Source organism: Toxorhynchites rutilus, chromosome 2 (genome assembly GCF_029784135.1).
Source record: "Toxorhynchites rutilus septentrionalis strain SRP chromosome 2, ASM2978413v1, whole genome shotgun sequence".
NCBI lineage: Eukaryota > Metazoa > Arthropoda > Insecta > Diptera > Culicidae > Toxorhynchites > Toxorhynchites rutilus.
In genome coordinates this window covers 3,104,508-3,122,034 of record NC_073745.1, presented here as the reverse complement: position 1 = coordinate 3,122,034, position 17,527 = coordinate 3,104,508, and the positions used below count along the sequence as shown (strand labels likewise).

The following is a 17,527-nucleotide window of genomic DNA, read 5'->3' as shown; positions in this document are numbered from 1 at the left end:
GGCCGCCGAAGTGATCGAGTTAGCTGGCAAAGCTGCTCGCGACGATAAGAAAACCCGCATTCGGAACAGAACACATTCGGTTCGGTGGACATCAAGACAACAGGCAGTTGCAGCGAGTGGCGAGTGGCAAACGCAATCGCAAAACGGCATCAGGTAGCAGAAGAAAAAAGTTTGTTCTTTATACAAACTGCTTTGGTGGCAAATCCAGAACAAGGCGGCATCGAGGGCGTTCGAAATGGTTTTTTTTCAAAACCACGAGTACAAAGTTTTCAAATTGGAACCATTCCATAAAACAAGGCGTTTTTCAGGGCCATTAAACCTTCCAAAAAAGAGTTTAGGAAATACAGTTCAATGCTTTCTAAAACATTATCCAAAATAATAATAAAACACAAATTGATTTTTTCTTAATTTGTTTGCCAGGATCTGACGAGTATGTGAATTTGGCAGTTGTTCTGAGCTTATTGATAGTTGGGGACTTTCCTGATTATTCAATTTTCACCAATTCTTAAATTGTTTCCAGATTGAAAGTACAGTAAGTTACAATTAGTTCGACATTTAGCTAATTGGACGGACATGTAATGCGACTTATTTAGTTGGACATTTGTGTACATAGAGATCCAAATTATGACCCCACATTGAAAGTCGACACTGTCCACTGTCATCGCAAATGTTCCATTACAGGTTAAAATCGCCTCCAATGCGACACTGAGTGGCGCTTCGGCACGTCGCATTGAATGTAATTTACTGTACAACATGTCACAAAGCTGGATGGGAAGAAATTTTCCAACTGTGAAAGCTGTGGCGAGTGGCAACAAATCGCTTAACAGGAAGGTTTAGCCGAACAAGATGGGGATATCGAGTGATAACAAAACAATAAACTCTTTAGATTGAAGATAATTTTGTGATCCTGAAAAGGACCCTTTTCAGCCTGCATGTGAATCCAACGAGCGAACAAATCGTAATAAATGTATTTTTTTGCAATCGCTCCCTTTTAACGCTCATTCGTTCGTCTCGTTGGACTCGCCCCTCTGGCTGAGTCTGCCGATTTGTCTCTATCCTGTGAGTGTGTACCGCTAGAGTATAAAACACGCGGACCCCAAAAAAATATATTATTTTCTTTCAAACCGTAAACCCGTGTGGTTGTACGGCATCGGCATCGTGGACGTAACAAAGGAGGACAAGTTAAGGAAAGGCAAAGTCTCACTCGAACCGTGCAGGTCTCCAGTTCCCTGTTGGTCGCATTCACTGATTGCTCCGCAAGGGTAACTAGGCCGAACGGATTGGTGCCGGAGCACCAGTATACCTAACAGCGATTATAGAGTTTCGGTCGTCGGAGTGCTCGAGTTGGCTTGCAAAGCTGCTCACGACAATCAGAAAACCCGCATCAATAACAGAGCAGCTTCGGTTCGGCGCTCATCAAGGCAACAATTAGTTTCAGTGAGTGGCAAAGTGTTTCTCCGGCACGTCGCATTAAATGTAATTTACTGAACAATATGTCACAAGCTGGATGGGAATAAATTTTCCAACTGTGAAAGCTGTGGCGAGTGGCAAACGCAATAGCTAAACAGGAAGGTTTAACCGAACAAGATGGGAATATCGAGTGATAACAAAAACACAACACCAAAGGTTCTTTTCAGAACCATCAACATATTCATAAAGAGTAAACAGTAAACTACTCCATTTTTCAGGTAGATAGGTAGGTATTCACGTAGGAGAAGGAAATAAAACAATATATTTAAAATATATATTTAACAAAAGCTGTCCCCTTTGTATAGTCCTACGTCACTCCGGTTATGTCCCCGACATTACCCACCCGACTTTTTTAATTCAAAAAGTAAACTTTAAGTAATGAGAATTAAATCTGCAGATTATAATTTTTTCCAAGAAACATAGTCATGAATATAACAACAATGATGAATGAGAAACTAAAAATTTCTAAAATTAAAGATTGGGACCTATTATGTAATTCTAGTGGAACAGAATTTTGCTTGTTAGCTCTATTTTACTGTTATAGATACAGTCGGGTGAAAGCTGTCGGCATAATTGATTGAGCTGTTTGGTTTGCTTGTTACATTCCGGATGCTTTGCTTTAAGAAACATTTGCCAACTCGATTTGATAAGATTCTATCAATTTAAAAAAAGAAAGTGATTGATCGCTCGATCCAATTTACATAATAGGGGCCAACATTTTCGATAGATAGTTCTTATGCTTCTAGTTAATTGGTTAATTGGTCTCACAGACCGAGAATCAATAATTTTCAATTAATTAGAAAAAGTGATTCGCCTCTAATTGGACATCTAGCTAATTGGACAGAACTGTAATGCGACACGAATAATTGGATATTTTGTTTTTTTTATATCCCCAATATATTCTCGAAAGACGAAATCGTTTGTTAAAAGGTGATCCCTAGAGGATCGCTATCCTCAAACTCGAACGATCAAAATCAATGTTCACTGAAAAACAAATTTTCAAAAAAATTTCTACGATAAAAAATATCGAAAAGATCGATTTTCGTGATTTGTTGCAGTACAAAGATCGAACCAAAAAATCGGAAATCGGAAAGGAAAAGATCGATCTTCTGAATATCGACGCAAGATCGCCCAATCCTAGTTCAAACTTTGTTTTATTGTCTAGTATTCATTCATTTTATAATGAATCTTCGATACAGTCAATGTCGGTAGCCCGCAGCCTAACATTTGAAAAATTAGTCGCCCGTCATGCTCAAAAGTTTGACCACTACTGCTATACAATATTTGCCGTACAGCTGGTGATTTGGTTTGGGGGCACTTTTTACTCCCTTACCCGGCCATGCCCTTTCGTGCTATTAACACTGCACCAGTCGTGGTGGAAATGGTAGATCAATTGGTCTGCACTTCAGAATGTTTTGGAATGTTTTGAACCTAGAACATATTTACATAAATTAAATGACCCAACACGCACTGAGCGCTAACCGTATTAAATTCGGAAATGTAAGCAGGAGAAAAACTAACACTGAGTTGAGTGTTCGGATCGATCGAACGATAAAAGTCAAAAATCATGATCATGGAATAGGAATGGCGAGGGAGTAAAAAAAATAGGAAGAATCTAGCAGAAAACTGTGAGCCAAATGTCAGGACTAGTGATCGATCCAATAATTTCAAAGAATCAATTTGACTGATGTTTGATGTAATGTCTAGAATATTCATGACCAATCATCGGGATCGATCAGCAGGATTCAAGGAATGAAAAATGTGTGCATTTTCATTCGCTCTTTCTATTTTGTTATCACATGTTTCTGACCGCTGGCAGTCGCTCCTTACAATGTTAACGGAGGTTCAAAGTCATTGCCACAACGCTCTATGCAAAAGCTGGTGGATTATAATGCGAGCCGCAGTCACCGAAGCCGCCGGTATAATACGAAACAAGTTTCGTTGCAAGCGTGATAAGTGCCGCTGCGTTCGGATGCAACTGTTATCTCGCCAAGAGAGGGGTCTACGACTTTCTCACCGGTACATAGCCTACACGTACGATGTGCGTTGTGATAGCGTTAAAAACCCGCGCAATGTAACTGCTAGACCCCGCCAAAGCCTACTTGACAGATTTATGGCAAACGTTTCGCGCTTCCAACTCGCGGCCCGCTTTGATTGTTATTCACTAACAAAGTATCGCGGTAGCAGCCACGAGAATCTGCCCATCATCGGTACGAGCAGAATAGATTTAAATAGCACTTAATTGGATTTGTCGGTGGCAAATCATCGCGCGAATTGAACCTGAGATCGTGTGAGTTACTGGATAATTCAGCGCATCGTGGAATCCCACGCCTTACACGCGATAGGATTAGATTTATTAATCACGTCCTCCGTTTAAATCTACAACCGTCCGTACACAATGGCGGGAAGAAGGCCTTTGTGCATGATTATATGCTTACTTGGATGTTCGTAAATTGAGTCGGGCAGAATTTCCATTCAAAATCTAGCCAGTCATTCGAATTGGGATTGGCTGAATCCAACCGAGCATTGAGATTGGCCCAGATTATACTAAACGGTATTGTCACATTGCATGACAATCGAAAGTGAACCACAAACTTCTCAAATCAACGAAAACAGTTTGTTTAGTCTAAAGACTTGTGAAAGCATTAACCGTGCAGCTTCCTCATCAATCACTAAACCACAGAAACTTTAGCGCCAGCTTTGTGTCTCCTGTAAATTAAAATCCGAATCGGTTACGAACATTCACTTGTTATAAATAGCACAACACTTAGAGGCTAATGCAATCATAATTGAAACAAAAAATAGCACACACACATTGTACACGATTTTGTTTTGAGTCACTCATTTTTCTCGTCTCTATCTTCGCTTCAAATCCTATGCCACACATAATTTACCCAACTGTTTATAATTCTCATTAACCGTAAGTGATAAAAACGCTCGATAAAAAGTGAAATTTGGCCGCAAGATTCGTGCAATTAATTAATTGCGCTCCATTGCTGAGTTTTCTAAATTAGCCCCAATTCGGGTCACATCTGTTTTATTTCCGATCCTGTTTTTTTTTTTCAAATGAAAATTTACCTTGAAACTCATTCACTTCTATCCGCGGGATTCTAAGCTCACACAAAGTGTCGGTCACACACTCACTGCCAGCGTTTGTTTCCAAAACTACTTACGTCTTGCCATAACAAAACACGCCGTATACATGGTTACCTCCGACAATTTGAAATATTTTCATTCCGCATAACGAAAAAAGTCATTTTTCGTCACTTCGATCAAAAATAAACACACCGCGTGACAAGCAAACAAACAAAAAAAAACAACGGGTTAGCGTGGAAATTTTGACTGCTGCTATTATCGTAGTCGTTGATGAGGGAACAGACGAATAACTAAACGACACTAACCCCGAGGGCAGCTCAGAACCATACACCGGGAGCGACTGATGGCCGATTGATACTTATCACTAGCCATAGGCAGGTAAACGATATTTATATTAAAATTTTCGCCAAGTGCAAATGTCTTCGAGCACAAACACACACGTTTCTTCTTCTGTATTGCAGAAGCCAAGCCAGTAGAAGAGTAGCTGCAACACAACAGAACACAAGCTCTGCACAAAACACACTATTGCGATGTGTAAACACTGGATCGCTCAACCGGTCAACCAAACGGCACTAGCTGCTGCGATCGGCTTTTGTCGCTCGTCAGTCGGTTCACACTCTCCTCTCGCATGCTCTTTCTCCCTCTGCGACGCGCCATGTGGACGGAAGGATCGTGTGGTTTTCCTCCCCGGCGGTGATGGAAAATCGAACGAAACGAGAGATCGATCACAATCGAGAAGAGTCGAGCGAAAGAAGCTTGGAGAGTCGCAAGGAGAAGCGTACGACAACTGGATGATAACGAGTATTTCTATATTTCGATGCATCGACCCGCCGGTAGGCGCCAGTGTTTACTATGATTTATGCGACGGGAAGTGTCACTGTGATGTTCTAATCAGCAAAATAACAATCACCGAACGCGGAAATAATAATCATCAAGAAAAGTACTTCTAGCTTGCAGTTCATTTAAATTTTGAGGCATCCTAATTGTAATTAAATCTGTCACACGCAACCATTGTTACGACCGTTGACAGATCTGTCACCCGTCACAGCGCACAATCACTCTCACATGATGGGCCCCCACGCTGCCATTTTCCGCTTCTGAGGCAGCAGCCACCAATAACCGTTTATCGCTACGATCTACCGAAGCATTCGCTTGAAAATTATCACCTCCACGGGTAATCCCAATCGCTTGCCAATAAATATATTTTGTTTTATTGCCTACCAAGGGGAAGTCGCGTGAAAAGCGGCAATAGATACTAAGGTAAATGATTTTGGTTTGTCCAGTCGAAAATATGATCATGGTTTGCCCACTTTTTTGAATGCTCTAATTCAGCGCTCCTGTGTCAAATAAGGCCTTCGAATGTTTCGAAACATATAAATGAAATTGCCTTTTACAGGATTTATAGTAGTTTGATAGTATATTTTTACGAAATCACATGTTTTAAAGGATTATAAAATACACCTTCTATTTGTGTCAATGCGCCCCTCACTCGAGCTAACTTTTAATCGTTCACCAGATGATTATTTGGCACGTATTCAGACCTTTTCTGGATTACAACACTTATAAATATTGTAAACATCATGCTTGCTCACCATTTGTATCGGATTTACATAGCTAAACCATTAAATTAACGCATTTTGATGAACTCAATTCTGATCATGAGTTGTCCAATTCAATAATGTTGTTTTGTCCACATGATTTCTATGGCAACCGCTTAGCGCGCTGCAGTTTGTTTATGTTTGTTATGGTGTGCTTCGCGCATAGCAGAAGTATGGTTTTTCTGTGTTGATTGTGTTGAGGTGAACACTTCTAAAATGCCCAAGAAAAGGCAATATTCTGAAGAAAGCCTAAATTATGAATGAATCAATATGATGACAGTAAACTCAAGCAATGATAAATGCAACATCTAATTGTGAATTCGAATGTTTTCATTCAAAAATGGAAATTTCTAAAACCGGACAAACCATGATCTTTTTTTTGGGCAAACCATGATCAGAGGTGGTCAAACCATGATCATAATTCTTCTTTAAGGAAAATCGTTAAAAAACATAAAAATTTGAATAATTTCAACACCTTATGGTAGTATTAGCAACTAGAGACTTGGGGCTTTTCAACAAACCCAAACTCGTATCGATTATGTGTGATTTTCATGAAGAAAAAATCGATTTGCATTTACTAGTTGCGTAAAAACACCCCAAATTGGACAAACCAAGATCATTTACCCTATGCTGTTTTCAATTACTATCTTCAGAAGATTGTAATTGATTCTCGCATTCAGTAGGGATTTATTGCAAAAGACGATTGCGATCCGGTGAGTACCCTTGATGACGTCTTCTACAAAGTTTTTCTGGAATGTCAATTTGCTGTCGAGACTATCGAATTGAAAAAAAATAATGGTCTCGAGTTAAGTATTATAATTAGAGCAAGAAGGAGATTCTTCAAAAAGGACCCCTTGTATACGTTAAAGATGGCTGTCGTTCTGAAAGCCTCACCTCGCCCGTCAACGACGATAACGTGGTATCAGGCCATCAGATTTTCGATTGCTCGGAGAGAGTCAAAAGGAATGCCTCATGACATAACGTGCGTCAGCAAGGTTCCTGAATTTCGCCCAAAAACAACGTCGAGCGACGATTTATTGACAGTTGCTGATTGGAGTTCATCCAACAATCCAATCCCTACACACTACCCAGCAAACATTAAATCGCATAACAAGCGTATATAAAACATCATATGCCCTAAAATTTGGTTGGCATATAATGCGCCTAACTGGCATATGCATGCAAAAGTGGAGGCCATATACATACATGGCAAATGCTTACCGAATTTGTTTGGATGAATATGCAACTTTGACCGGCTATAATAGCGATTATGTTGGAATTGAATTGCGATCTAATATGAATATATTCATGAATTGTCAAAGCACCAAATACGACTTTTCCCATACTCATATACGATTTATTACAGACATACAAAAAAAACAAATGGCGCAGAATATTTTCGTGAAATGTTTATTATAGCCTCACGAACCGCCATTTTTATATATGAGTATTTATGTTTGTAGAAATAATAATTGTTTGACTGACTTGTGTTGGGAGTGGAATATGTATGTTTAAAATGGCACAGATTGATGTTTGATGAAAACTGCTCCGATGTGGGTTCGAACTCCGGTCGTCTGTATTATCATCCACCAGCAATCTCGCGCGGCTATCTGAAATTTAATTCAACAGCGGTTAAAACTTTCAAGTGCATCAGCATTTCATCGACATTTCAATATGATGTAATATGTTCTTTATTAGGATTTAATATGGTTTACTGTTTCATGATTTTCTTCAGCATGCAATACGATTTACTACAATACTTAATCGATTTAAATTATACGCTTATACGACACACAAACTGCATCAGCGTAATATACGCATATGATGCGGATTAAATATATTTTACGACAATGTACATCATAAAATTGATGTTTATTATACCGCATTGCGACTTAATTTGATAATGGTATATAAAATCGAGTTTTTACATTTTATGCGATTTCAAATATACACGATACATACTTTGAAACACAAATATCCGTTATAACTTCGTCATCTTACATGCTAACATTGATTAACATTGATTCTATACTGGGTTACAAATCCAAATCATGCTTCAAAAACTCTTTACAAATACTACGGAACCTTCGAAGATTTGTTGCTGTCTTTGCTTCATTTGGTAATGTATTGTAAAGTCGATATCCTCTGTAAAAAAGAGAATTTTGGGTACAAGACATTCGAAAGTGGTTCTGGTTCTGAGCAGTGCCACAAATTATCAAAATTTATTCACGAATGAAGAAATTAGATTTTTTCCCAGTATTGGATAAAATTCTCTTCTGTTGAAACTCAACATCATATCTGTCATAATGAGTATAACACAAGAGTCGAGACGCATAAGCTTTGTCTGGTATATTGATCGAAAACAGCATGAACGAATTTCGAAAAGCCTGCATTCAGGCACTTCCATTACTGTCAATAATTTCAGATGATTATCACGAACGTTAAGTTGATCTTCATCGCTTGCAGTGAATTTTCATTGAAAACGTGTCACCCATTGCACATATAAATGGTGGTGTATGCCATTTCCGGGCAATCGTGAGTAGATTCATAAAACGTAGCAAGAGTTATTCTATACATTCCATTGCCGAACTCGCCAAAAACAAGAATTTTGTGTGATGAATTGCCATCCTTTACCACTAATCGATTTTACTCTCAATTGGTGACGTTGAATTTTATGTTTTGATTTTCACTAACACGCAATGATCTTCATTTTCGATCTTACGAATACCATGACGAAAAAGAAGGTGCAAATGAAAAATGAACTTCATGGCAAGCTGATGTTGATGCTCATTCCACTGGGGTTCATTGACAGTGTTGTTTCATATTTATCGACTCTCGCTTGAGCAGTACGTTATCAATACAAGGAAGGCAGAAATTCGCCGAATTTGAATGTCGTGAACGTGAATATTTTCAGCACTGGTTCTGAGGTCACTTGCTTGTCTTGTGTTATATCGGTGCATATCTCTCCCATACGTTATCGTGTTTTGTAGATAATTCGGTGTCAGACCGTTAGTCATCTTATATATGAACATAAGCGTGCAGTACTTAATACGCCGACTCACTGACATCCATTGCAGGCATTTGAGCATAAATCTTCGTGGAGTTAGTCGATCACATCTCAATATAAAGCGCATCGCCTTGTTTTGCACAATTTGCATTTGCATTTGCCTCTTATTTGCAAGAAATAGCACAGATGCACAATAATCAAAATGTGGAGCAATTAGTGCCTTATAGATAGTGATTTTACTTTCAAAGGTCAAGAATCGATTAATTCTACAAAGCACTCCATATTTTTGAGCTGCCTTCTTTATAGTATAGTTTATATGTTCGTCGAAGTGCAGCGTTTCGTCAAGAATAACGCCAAGATATTTGATCGATGATGCTCTTTCCACCGTTTGCCCATCAATAGTTATATTAAGACCTTCATTGTCAAGATTTCGTGTGGATACTACCATGTACTTCGTTTTGTTAATGTTTAACTTGAGTATCTTCCATTTAAACCATTCGTCTAAGTTTAGCAGTTCATGGTTCATCTTTATGTAGTAATCTTGCAATGTATCAGCTACAACGAAAATAACAGTGTCGTCAGCAAATAAGTTTACGTCACTGCCATTCAAAACCTGTTGGATATCATTGATATAATGCAAGAAAAGCAGCGGCCCCAGAACACTTCCTTGAGGCACACCCAGACTCACTGGTACCGCCGATGATTTACTGTCCCTATAAATAGTGATTTGTATTCGCCCTTCCAGGTAACTTCCAAACCAGTTCAATACAGGTCCAGTTACCTTATAATTGGAAAGCAAGTTTACAACACGTCATCAAAGACCATTTGCTGCCTTGTGCCAAGGAATCATTTATAAAAGAAAGTTTCTGCTTTCAACAGGATTCAGCGTAAGCGCACAAAGTATTAGTTTTTCAGAATTGGTACGAGGAAAATTTTACGTGTTTTATCAGCACCTCTAAATGGCCCGCATCCTCGCCCGATTCGGTTTCATTGGACTTCAACATTTCCTAGGAAAGCTGGATGAAATAAAACATATAACTTTGGACACGGATGAAATGCCGATCGAAGTCGTTCGTGCGGTTCGTGATAATTTTGAAAAGCGTTTGCGGGTCGTAGTCAAATGCAAAGGCGAAAGATTTGGACTGAGCTAGGTCTACTGTAACTTTACTGCTTTACCATGATAATAAAAAAAAACCAGAGTAGAAATATTCATCTGCTTTACTTTTACGGCATAAATTAAATGTATCACACTCACGGTGACACCCTGTAAATAAAATAAATCAATAAAATTGACAATTGTCTTTCGAAACATTTCACGCAACGGAAATTTGCAGATGATGGAGTGGTCTCCATCAAGTGATCTTCTTCTACCAATCTGCATAGACCTTTGCAAATTTTTTTGAATAATTCGTCCATATGGACTATCAAGCTAGGTATCGAATTTTATACGGAGAAAACAAGTTTATAATTAACCCAAAGTAAGGGGATATTCTTGATTCCCAAAAATGGCCGAGATGTCAAAACTGTCGAACAATCCAGATGAATCGTGACGCGACAAAGCAACGAAACGAACACTTCGAAGGAGGTTGGTACGCGCGGGAATATAAATTTGTTTTCTCGAAAGTTCCGCAACACGAAGAAGATGGAATGAGATAGATGCTAATTTTTAGAATGAGTCATTATTCGACAATCAAATTACACGATTTGTGACAAATTTATGGATTTCTGAAATGACGATTTCGCTCTTTGGTTCCGAAAACGGTACCAAAATAATAGACGGGTTTCCGTAAACTCGAACAGACTCTTTTGTCGAACTTTTAAGTTGCCTATGTCACGTTCACGCTCAGTTCAGTAAGATTTATCTTAGGCATTCAGCTCAGTTTTACCTCAAACCGTACTAATAGTTGTTTTTCACTTTTGGATGAGTATTTAAAATTTTGGTAATAAAGAATATTTATAAAATGCAAAATGGACTTGTACTATTTAAATACGAGAGTTCACAGTATTTTGTTCTATTATGGATCTCGTTTTCCTTTGTCTGTGTCGGTGGTGACGAGTTTAAATAGGGACTCAAAAAGTAACGGCACAATCATCTATTGCGTGACACACTCTCACGCAAGTAGAGTCAATCCGCATAAAGCCAGATCGTTACGTACAAAATTTTCCAATTTTCCACTACTCGGCCACACATCTCGACTGGAATGTTGCGTTAGATGTGAGATCTGAGCGCTTCTAAAGTTGTTGGCTTGTTTATATAGACCAGTGATTTGATATATCCCCATAGAAAGAAATCCAATGCCGACAAATCCCATGAACGAGGGGGCCAATCGACAGGTCCTTTTTCTCGAAATAACTCGTTCATCAAATTTACTTTTCAATAAATCCATTGTAACGTGCGCTGTGTGGCAAATAGCACCGTCTTGTTGAAACCACAAATCAATTATGTTAAGTTGATGTTCTTCCAATTCTGGCTTAAAATAGTCTACGAACATGTCGCGACAGCGCTCTCCATTGACGGTAACATAACAATCACTCCTACGGCATGAAAACCACGCCAAACAATAGTTTCTTGCGGAAGCAATGGCGTTTCTTGAAGCGAGCGAAGCTCTTAAAATTGCAACCACCGATTCCGAATTTCGGTAGTAATTTTTATTAATAATCAGGGAGCAACGCAACGTTCATGTACTTCATCAATGTTGATTTTGTTGATTTTGACTAACGTTTTTGACATTGACAGATCAATGACATTTTTCAAAGGTTCTTTCACACGAAGACACAAAACTGTGAAGTCGCTAATGGATGACCCTTTTTTAATCCAAAAAAAAATATACGGAACCGGGAGTTCAATATTTCGACAATTTTTGCCTTACGACTATATAAGTAATATGTAACCGTTACTCGCGGTTAGTATTACATTGTATGTTCTTATTTGGGATGTTGCAGTCTCCAATGCTGTGTACGTGTGGCCGACACGTGATACTTCCCATAGAGGTGCAACTGACCATTAGTTAGATGATGTCAGCAAAATTAATTTCAACAGATGTGAGCATTAATTTTCCGTCTCTGTTTATTCGAAATTATATGAACTTGTCAGAATTTCGTGTGATTTGATTCCGACCTGGGAAAATATTTCATTTTGTTACGTTGATATTCTCATTTCTTTAAAAATCCTAAAAAAATTCAAACCACTTTGAATTTTTTGTAGAGAATAGCGTTACTTAACTTAAGGGAGAGGAGGGTTTGTCTTGCGTTACTTATCGTTACATAGGAGAGGGAGGGGGTCCAAAAATCGCATTTTTAGCGTTACGTAATTTGTGTACGACGCCTTTTAAGAAACATAAAGCAGATGCCGAAGCTGTCGAAGAATCCAGATAAATCGCGACGCAACAAAGTGAACACTCTAATAGGCGCAAGAAGAAAAGTTTTTCTTCTCGAAGATTCCGCAAAACGAAGAAGATAGAATGGGAAAGATGGTCATTTTGAGAGTGGCTCATTATGGCCATTCGATTTGCTTTACAGATACAGTTGAAAAGCTACTTTACAGTTGAACAGTACTCCATTCTGGTCCGAATAATCCTTTATATAACGTATAGTTCAGTATATTGTTTCTTGAGCACTCAATGCTATTATTCGGTAGATTAAAGGGTGTGTCACATCAAATTGCATCACGGAAAAAACGCTGTAGAAATTCGCCCAGTAGACCGATCCTTTTGAAAATTTTAGACAGTAAAATAAAAACTATTAAACAACTTTTGGCATTTTCTTTTTATTCATACTTCGAGCCCAAGCCCGTATGCTCGCACCTTCCTCTTTACCCCGTCCATAAGGTTCTGTACAACGTCAGGTTGCAGTTTTTTTTAACAGAAATCCATTTTCTCTTGAAGTCCGCCTCCGATTTGACAACTTTTGGGTTCTTCCGGAGGGCCTGCTTCATAATCGCCCAATATTTCTCTATTGGGCGAAGCTCCGGCGCGTTGGGCGGGTTCATTTCCTTTGGCACGAAGGTGACCCCGTTGGCTTCGTACCACTCCAACACGTCCTTTGAATAGTGGCACGAAGCGAGATCCGGCCAGAAGATGGTCGGGCCCTCGTGCTGCTTCAATAGTGGTAGTAATCGCTTGTGTAGGCACTCCTTAAGGTAAACCTGCCCGTTTACCGTGCCGGTCATCACGAAGGGGTCGCTTCGCTTTCCGCAAGAGCAGATCGCTTGCCACACCATGTGCTTTTTGGCAAACTTGGATAGTTTCTGCTTGCGAATCTCCTCCGGAACGCTGAATTTGTCCTCTGCGGAGAAGAATAACAGACCCGGCAGCTGACGAAAGTCCGCTTTGACGTAGGTTTCGTCGTCCATTACCAGGCAATGCGGCTTCGTCAGCATTTCGGTGTACAGCTTCCGGGCTCGCGTCTTCCCCACCATGTTTTGCCTTTCGTCGCGGTTAGGAGCCTTCTGAACCTTGTATGTACGCAGGCCCTCCCGCTGCTTGGTCCGCTGGACGAATGAACTTGACAAATTCAGCTTATTGGCGACATCCCGGACCGAACTTCTCGGATCACGTCTAAACTGCTTAACTACGCGCTTGTGATCTTTTTCACTGACGGAGCATCCATTTTTGCCGTTCTTCACCTTCCGGTCGATGGTTAGGTTCTCGAAGTATCGTTTTAGTACTCTGCTGACCGTGGATTGGACGATTCCCAGCATCTTACCGATGTCCCGATGTGACAACTCCGGATTCTCGAAATGAGTGCACAGGATTAATTCACGACGCTCTTTTTCGTTCGACGACATTTTTTTCAAATTTACGAAAAATTGACAGTGAAGCATGGCCAACGTGATCTATACACTCTTATCTGATTATAAGCGAAAGCTGAAGATATAATTCCTAAAAATTAAATTTCTACAGCGTTTTTTCCGTGATGCAATTTGATGTGACACACCCTGTATGCATCTTGTGGTTGCTTTGACACGGGAAAATTTATTTTAGGTATCACACTTTTTTACATAAATATAAAAAAAATTTTTTCGATGTACGTATTAACCCACTAACAGCCAGCCGTTCGGAAACTCGATAATTTGTCATGATAGCTTATTTTGTTAGCTATCAGTTTTCACCAACTTAATTGATTTTGTATGACTTTATTGGGTAATAAATTCAGTTCAAAACAAAAATGTGCAGAGGTGTTTCCAATTTCAGCAACAAAACATAATAAAATACAAAAAAAACAGGAAGTGGGTTATATCTGTGGTATAACCGCAAGGGTGACGTAGGACTATCGTTGATTTAGTGATCATTTGTTTTGATTTACATCTGAATCAATTCTGAATGAATGAATAAATGAATATTTGGGGAACTTCGAAAACGAGAGCGTTACATTGGAGTCACAATATTCAGCAAAAGAAGCAATCACACAAAAGTTGTATAATACATAATACATTGCTTGTATTGTAATATGATTTGTATTCTCGGTCTAGTATAAAAATTTAATGCTTTTGTGTTTTTCTTTTTCGTTATTAGTTTGTTTGTCTTGTCCCCTCATCTCACCGTCGCCGACCCTCGACAGCTAGTCGAACACCAGATGATATCCCTGGTCATTATGCACAATGCTACAGTACGTGTGGAAACCGTCTGTTGAGACAACGATACTCGTTATCCTAATCCCTAACCTGTCCTGTCCCACAAAAATTGTTGCCCTTTTAACCTCGAGTAAACCGCGAGTATTCGGTCGAATCCTACTAAATGATTTGTATTCCATTTCCAATAGACAAAATGGTGACCGGAATAAATCGCCACAGTAAACAACTGCAACAGAAACAACCGCTTAGAAAAAGTGTAGTAGGCTAGAAATATTTGGCGCGGGAAAAACATCATGTGCCTCACATTTCTATTATAAATTTATTCTCTTGTTCTCGTTTTTCGAAATTTATTCTGAGGACAATGTAATGGGGACGAAGTCCCCATTTGGCGAGGATAAGGAATCGAGGCGGCCCATGCCGCCAAGATGACGCAATCCGAGTCCACCGCCGACCCGCCGTCGGAAGCGGCGGTGTCTCGCACGCAAACCTGGGATCCACTGATTGCCCGGTTAGTTTGAAACATAGGATACGATCCTTTAGCAATGTCCGACCGAGCTCTAGCGAGCGTCGGACGGTATACGTCTGCCCGGGGCGTTACGTTTGCCTGGGGCGATACGTTTGCCCGGTTAATTCTTGTTTTGAAATACAATACCGCGCCACAATATTTATAGCCTACTACACATTTTATAAGCGGTGGTTTCTGTTGCAGTCGTTTTCTGTGGCGATTTATTCCGGGAACCAGACAAAATACCTGTTGCATCAAATCAGTCTACATAATTTTTGCGTTCGCTCATCCTTTCTCACAACACCCATTTCTCGTTTGAGAAATTATTGAGTAAACATCGTTTGCCGGTGCGCGTAGAGCAGGAATTCCTTCTTAAGATTCATTGCACCTCTAATAAATTGCCGAAAGACGTGGTCTTACGTTGATCGCACTTGATTGATCACAAAACCAAATGTATTTGGTCGCAGTATTATATGGATAGAAAACATAATAATGAATTTTTCCACATTCTTCATCAGTACACGCTCGTAAGTTGGCAGCGCATGTTCGTCCGGGTTATCTTAGGTAGCCGTGATCCTGATCTTCTGCTCCATCTATACCTGTTCCTCAGAAACGCCGATGTTAACGTTTAATGATATTTCCTTCGTTGTGTCCCTGTTTCATATCCCTCCTAACGGGTGTTAAATAAAAAATGAGAAATTTTTCAATACATTTCAGTAACTCAAATAAAAAGCGTAAAATTTCCTTTCTCCAAGCTCTTTGGGCTCCCTAGAAACAGTAGGCGTGTTTGGTTTTGCTAGTTTGAATTTAGTCAAAGCAAAGATGGCGTCGAAACAGCACGTGCTCCGCGAACGGCATTGTACGGTTCTACGAAACGCATTTCCAGCAAGGAAAAAAGTTCACGGTGGCACATTTTAAGGAAGAAAATGTACCTGTCAGTACGGTATATCGTATTCTGGGTTCCCTGAACATAGAGCGGAAGGTCGGAAGTGGTCGTCCGGTGACGATAATGACGAAGCAGAGGAAGACATCGTTAAAGAAGCTGTTTGACAACAAGGACTCAACCAGCCTGCGTGATGCCGGTCGGAAATATGGCTGCTCCCACGTATTGATCCATCGGACCCTCAAGATGGAAGGAATCGTCTGCAGGAAGAAAACGAGGTCGCCGGAGTACACGGAGGAGCAGATTGAGACGGTTAAATCACAGTGTCGGTGGATGACCAAAAAATACCGCAGGACATCTTTCGTTCTGGACGACGAAAGCTATTTTCCGCTGTTCAAAACACATATTCCAGGAAATGATAATTACTACTCCAGCGATAAGTCATCCACACCGCCTGAAGTGAAATACAAGTTCAATCACAAGTTTGAAAAAAAGGTTATGTTGTACATCGCCATTTCCGACCGGGGCATTTCAAAGCCTTGGATTAAGCCGAGCGGTCTGGCAATCAACCAACAAATCTATCGAGAAGAGTACCTCGATAAAATCCTGCTGCCGTTCCTGAACGAGCATCACGCGGATGGGAAGTACGTCTTCTGGCCGGACAAGACGTCTTCCCATTACGCCAAGAAGACGCTGGCGTATCTTGAGGAGAAAAAGATACCGTTCGTGCCGAAAGATCGTAACCCAACAAACTTGCCCCAGTGCCGCCCAATAGAGGATTTCTTTGGCTCACTCAGTGCCCTAGTGTATAAAAACAATTGGAGGGCCAAGGACACGAAGCAACTGACTACAAGAATCCGGAATTGTATCCGGAAAATGGACGTAAGTGCCGTACAACGTTCTTGTGAGAGCGTCGCGACAAAGTTGCGTCGAACAGCAGACCACGGCCCTTACTCAAACCTTCACTGACATTTTTTTGAAGAAAATACATTATGTTATTAATAAAAAATACTGAAATCGATGAACAAAAAAAAATTTTATATTTGATTGAAAAAATTCTCATTTTTTATTTAACACCCGTTATTCGTTCTATAAACTTTTACTTAGTGGCGGCAATACATACACACACTCTTTACAGATACACGGGCCGAAGGTTGTGCAGTCCACTGATGATTCAACAAGAGCCAAAGGTTGTACCGCTCATGACAACTCTACACGAGCTGATGATTGCGCCGGCTAGTGACCATTCTATCCTGGATTCCTCGAGGAAGACGCACCACGCTAGATATGGGGTACAGACTAGGGGCGTTGCTGATTAATAATCAGCTGCATCCCAATAGGAAGTATCCCGTGTCGGGCACACGTACAGAGCATTGGAGACAGCAACATCCCAATT

At 40.0% G+C, this 17,527-nt stretch overlaps 1 protein-coding gene across 3 annotated transcripts in view; it reads right to left on the bottom strand.

Moving 5' to 3' along the window:
* LOC129764594 (putative inorganic phosphate cotransporter) overlaps positions 1-5,092 on the bottom strand; it is a 104,894-nt gene extending 99,802 nt beyond the window's left edge. The window contains exon 1 of one of the 3 annotated variants that reach the window (XM_055763820.1): positions 4,549-5,092. The gene's annotated coding sequence lies outside the window, so the exon portion shown is untranslated. The remainder of the gene's footprint in view (positions 1-4,548) is intronic. The other 2 variants (XM_055763821.1, XM_055763822.1) reach the window with 2 other exon arrangements.
* Positions 5,093-17,527: the final 12,435 nt, after the last annotated feature.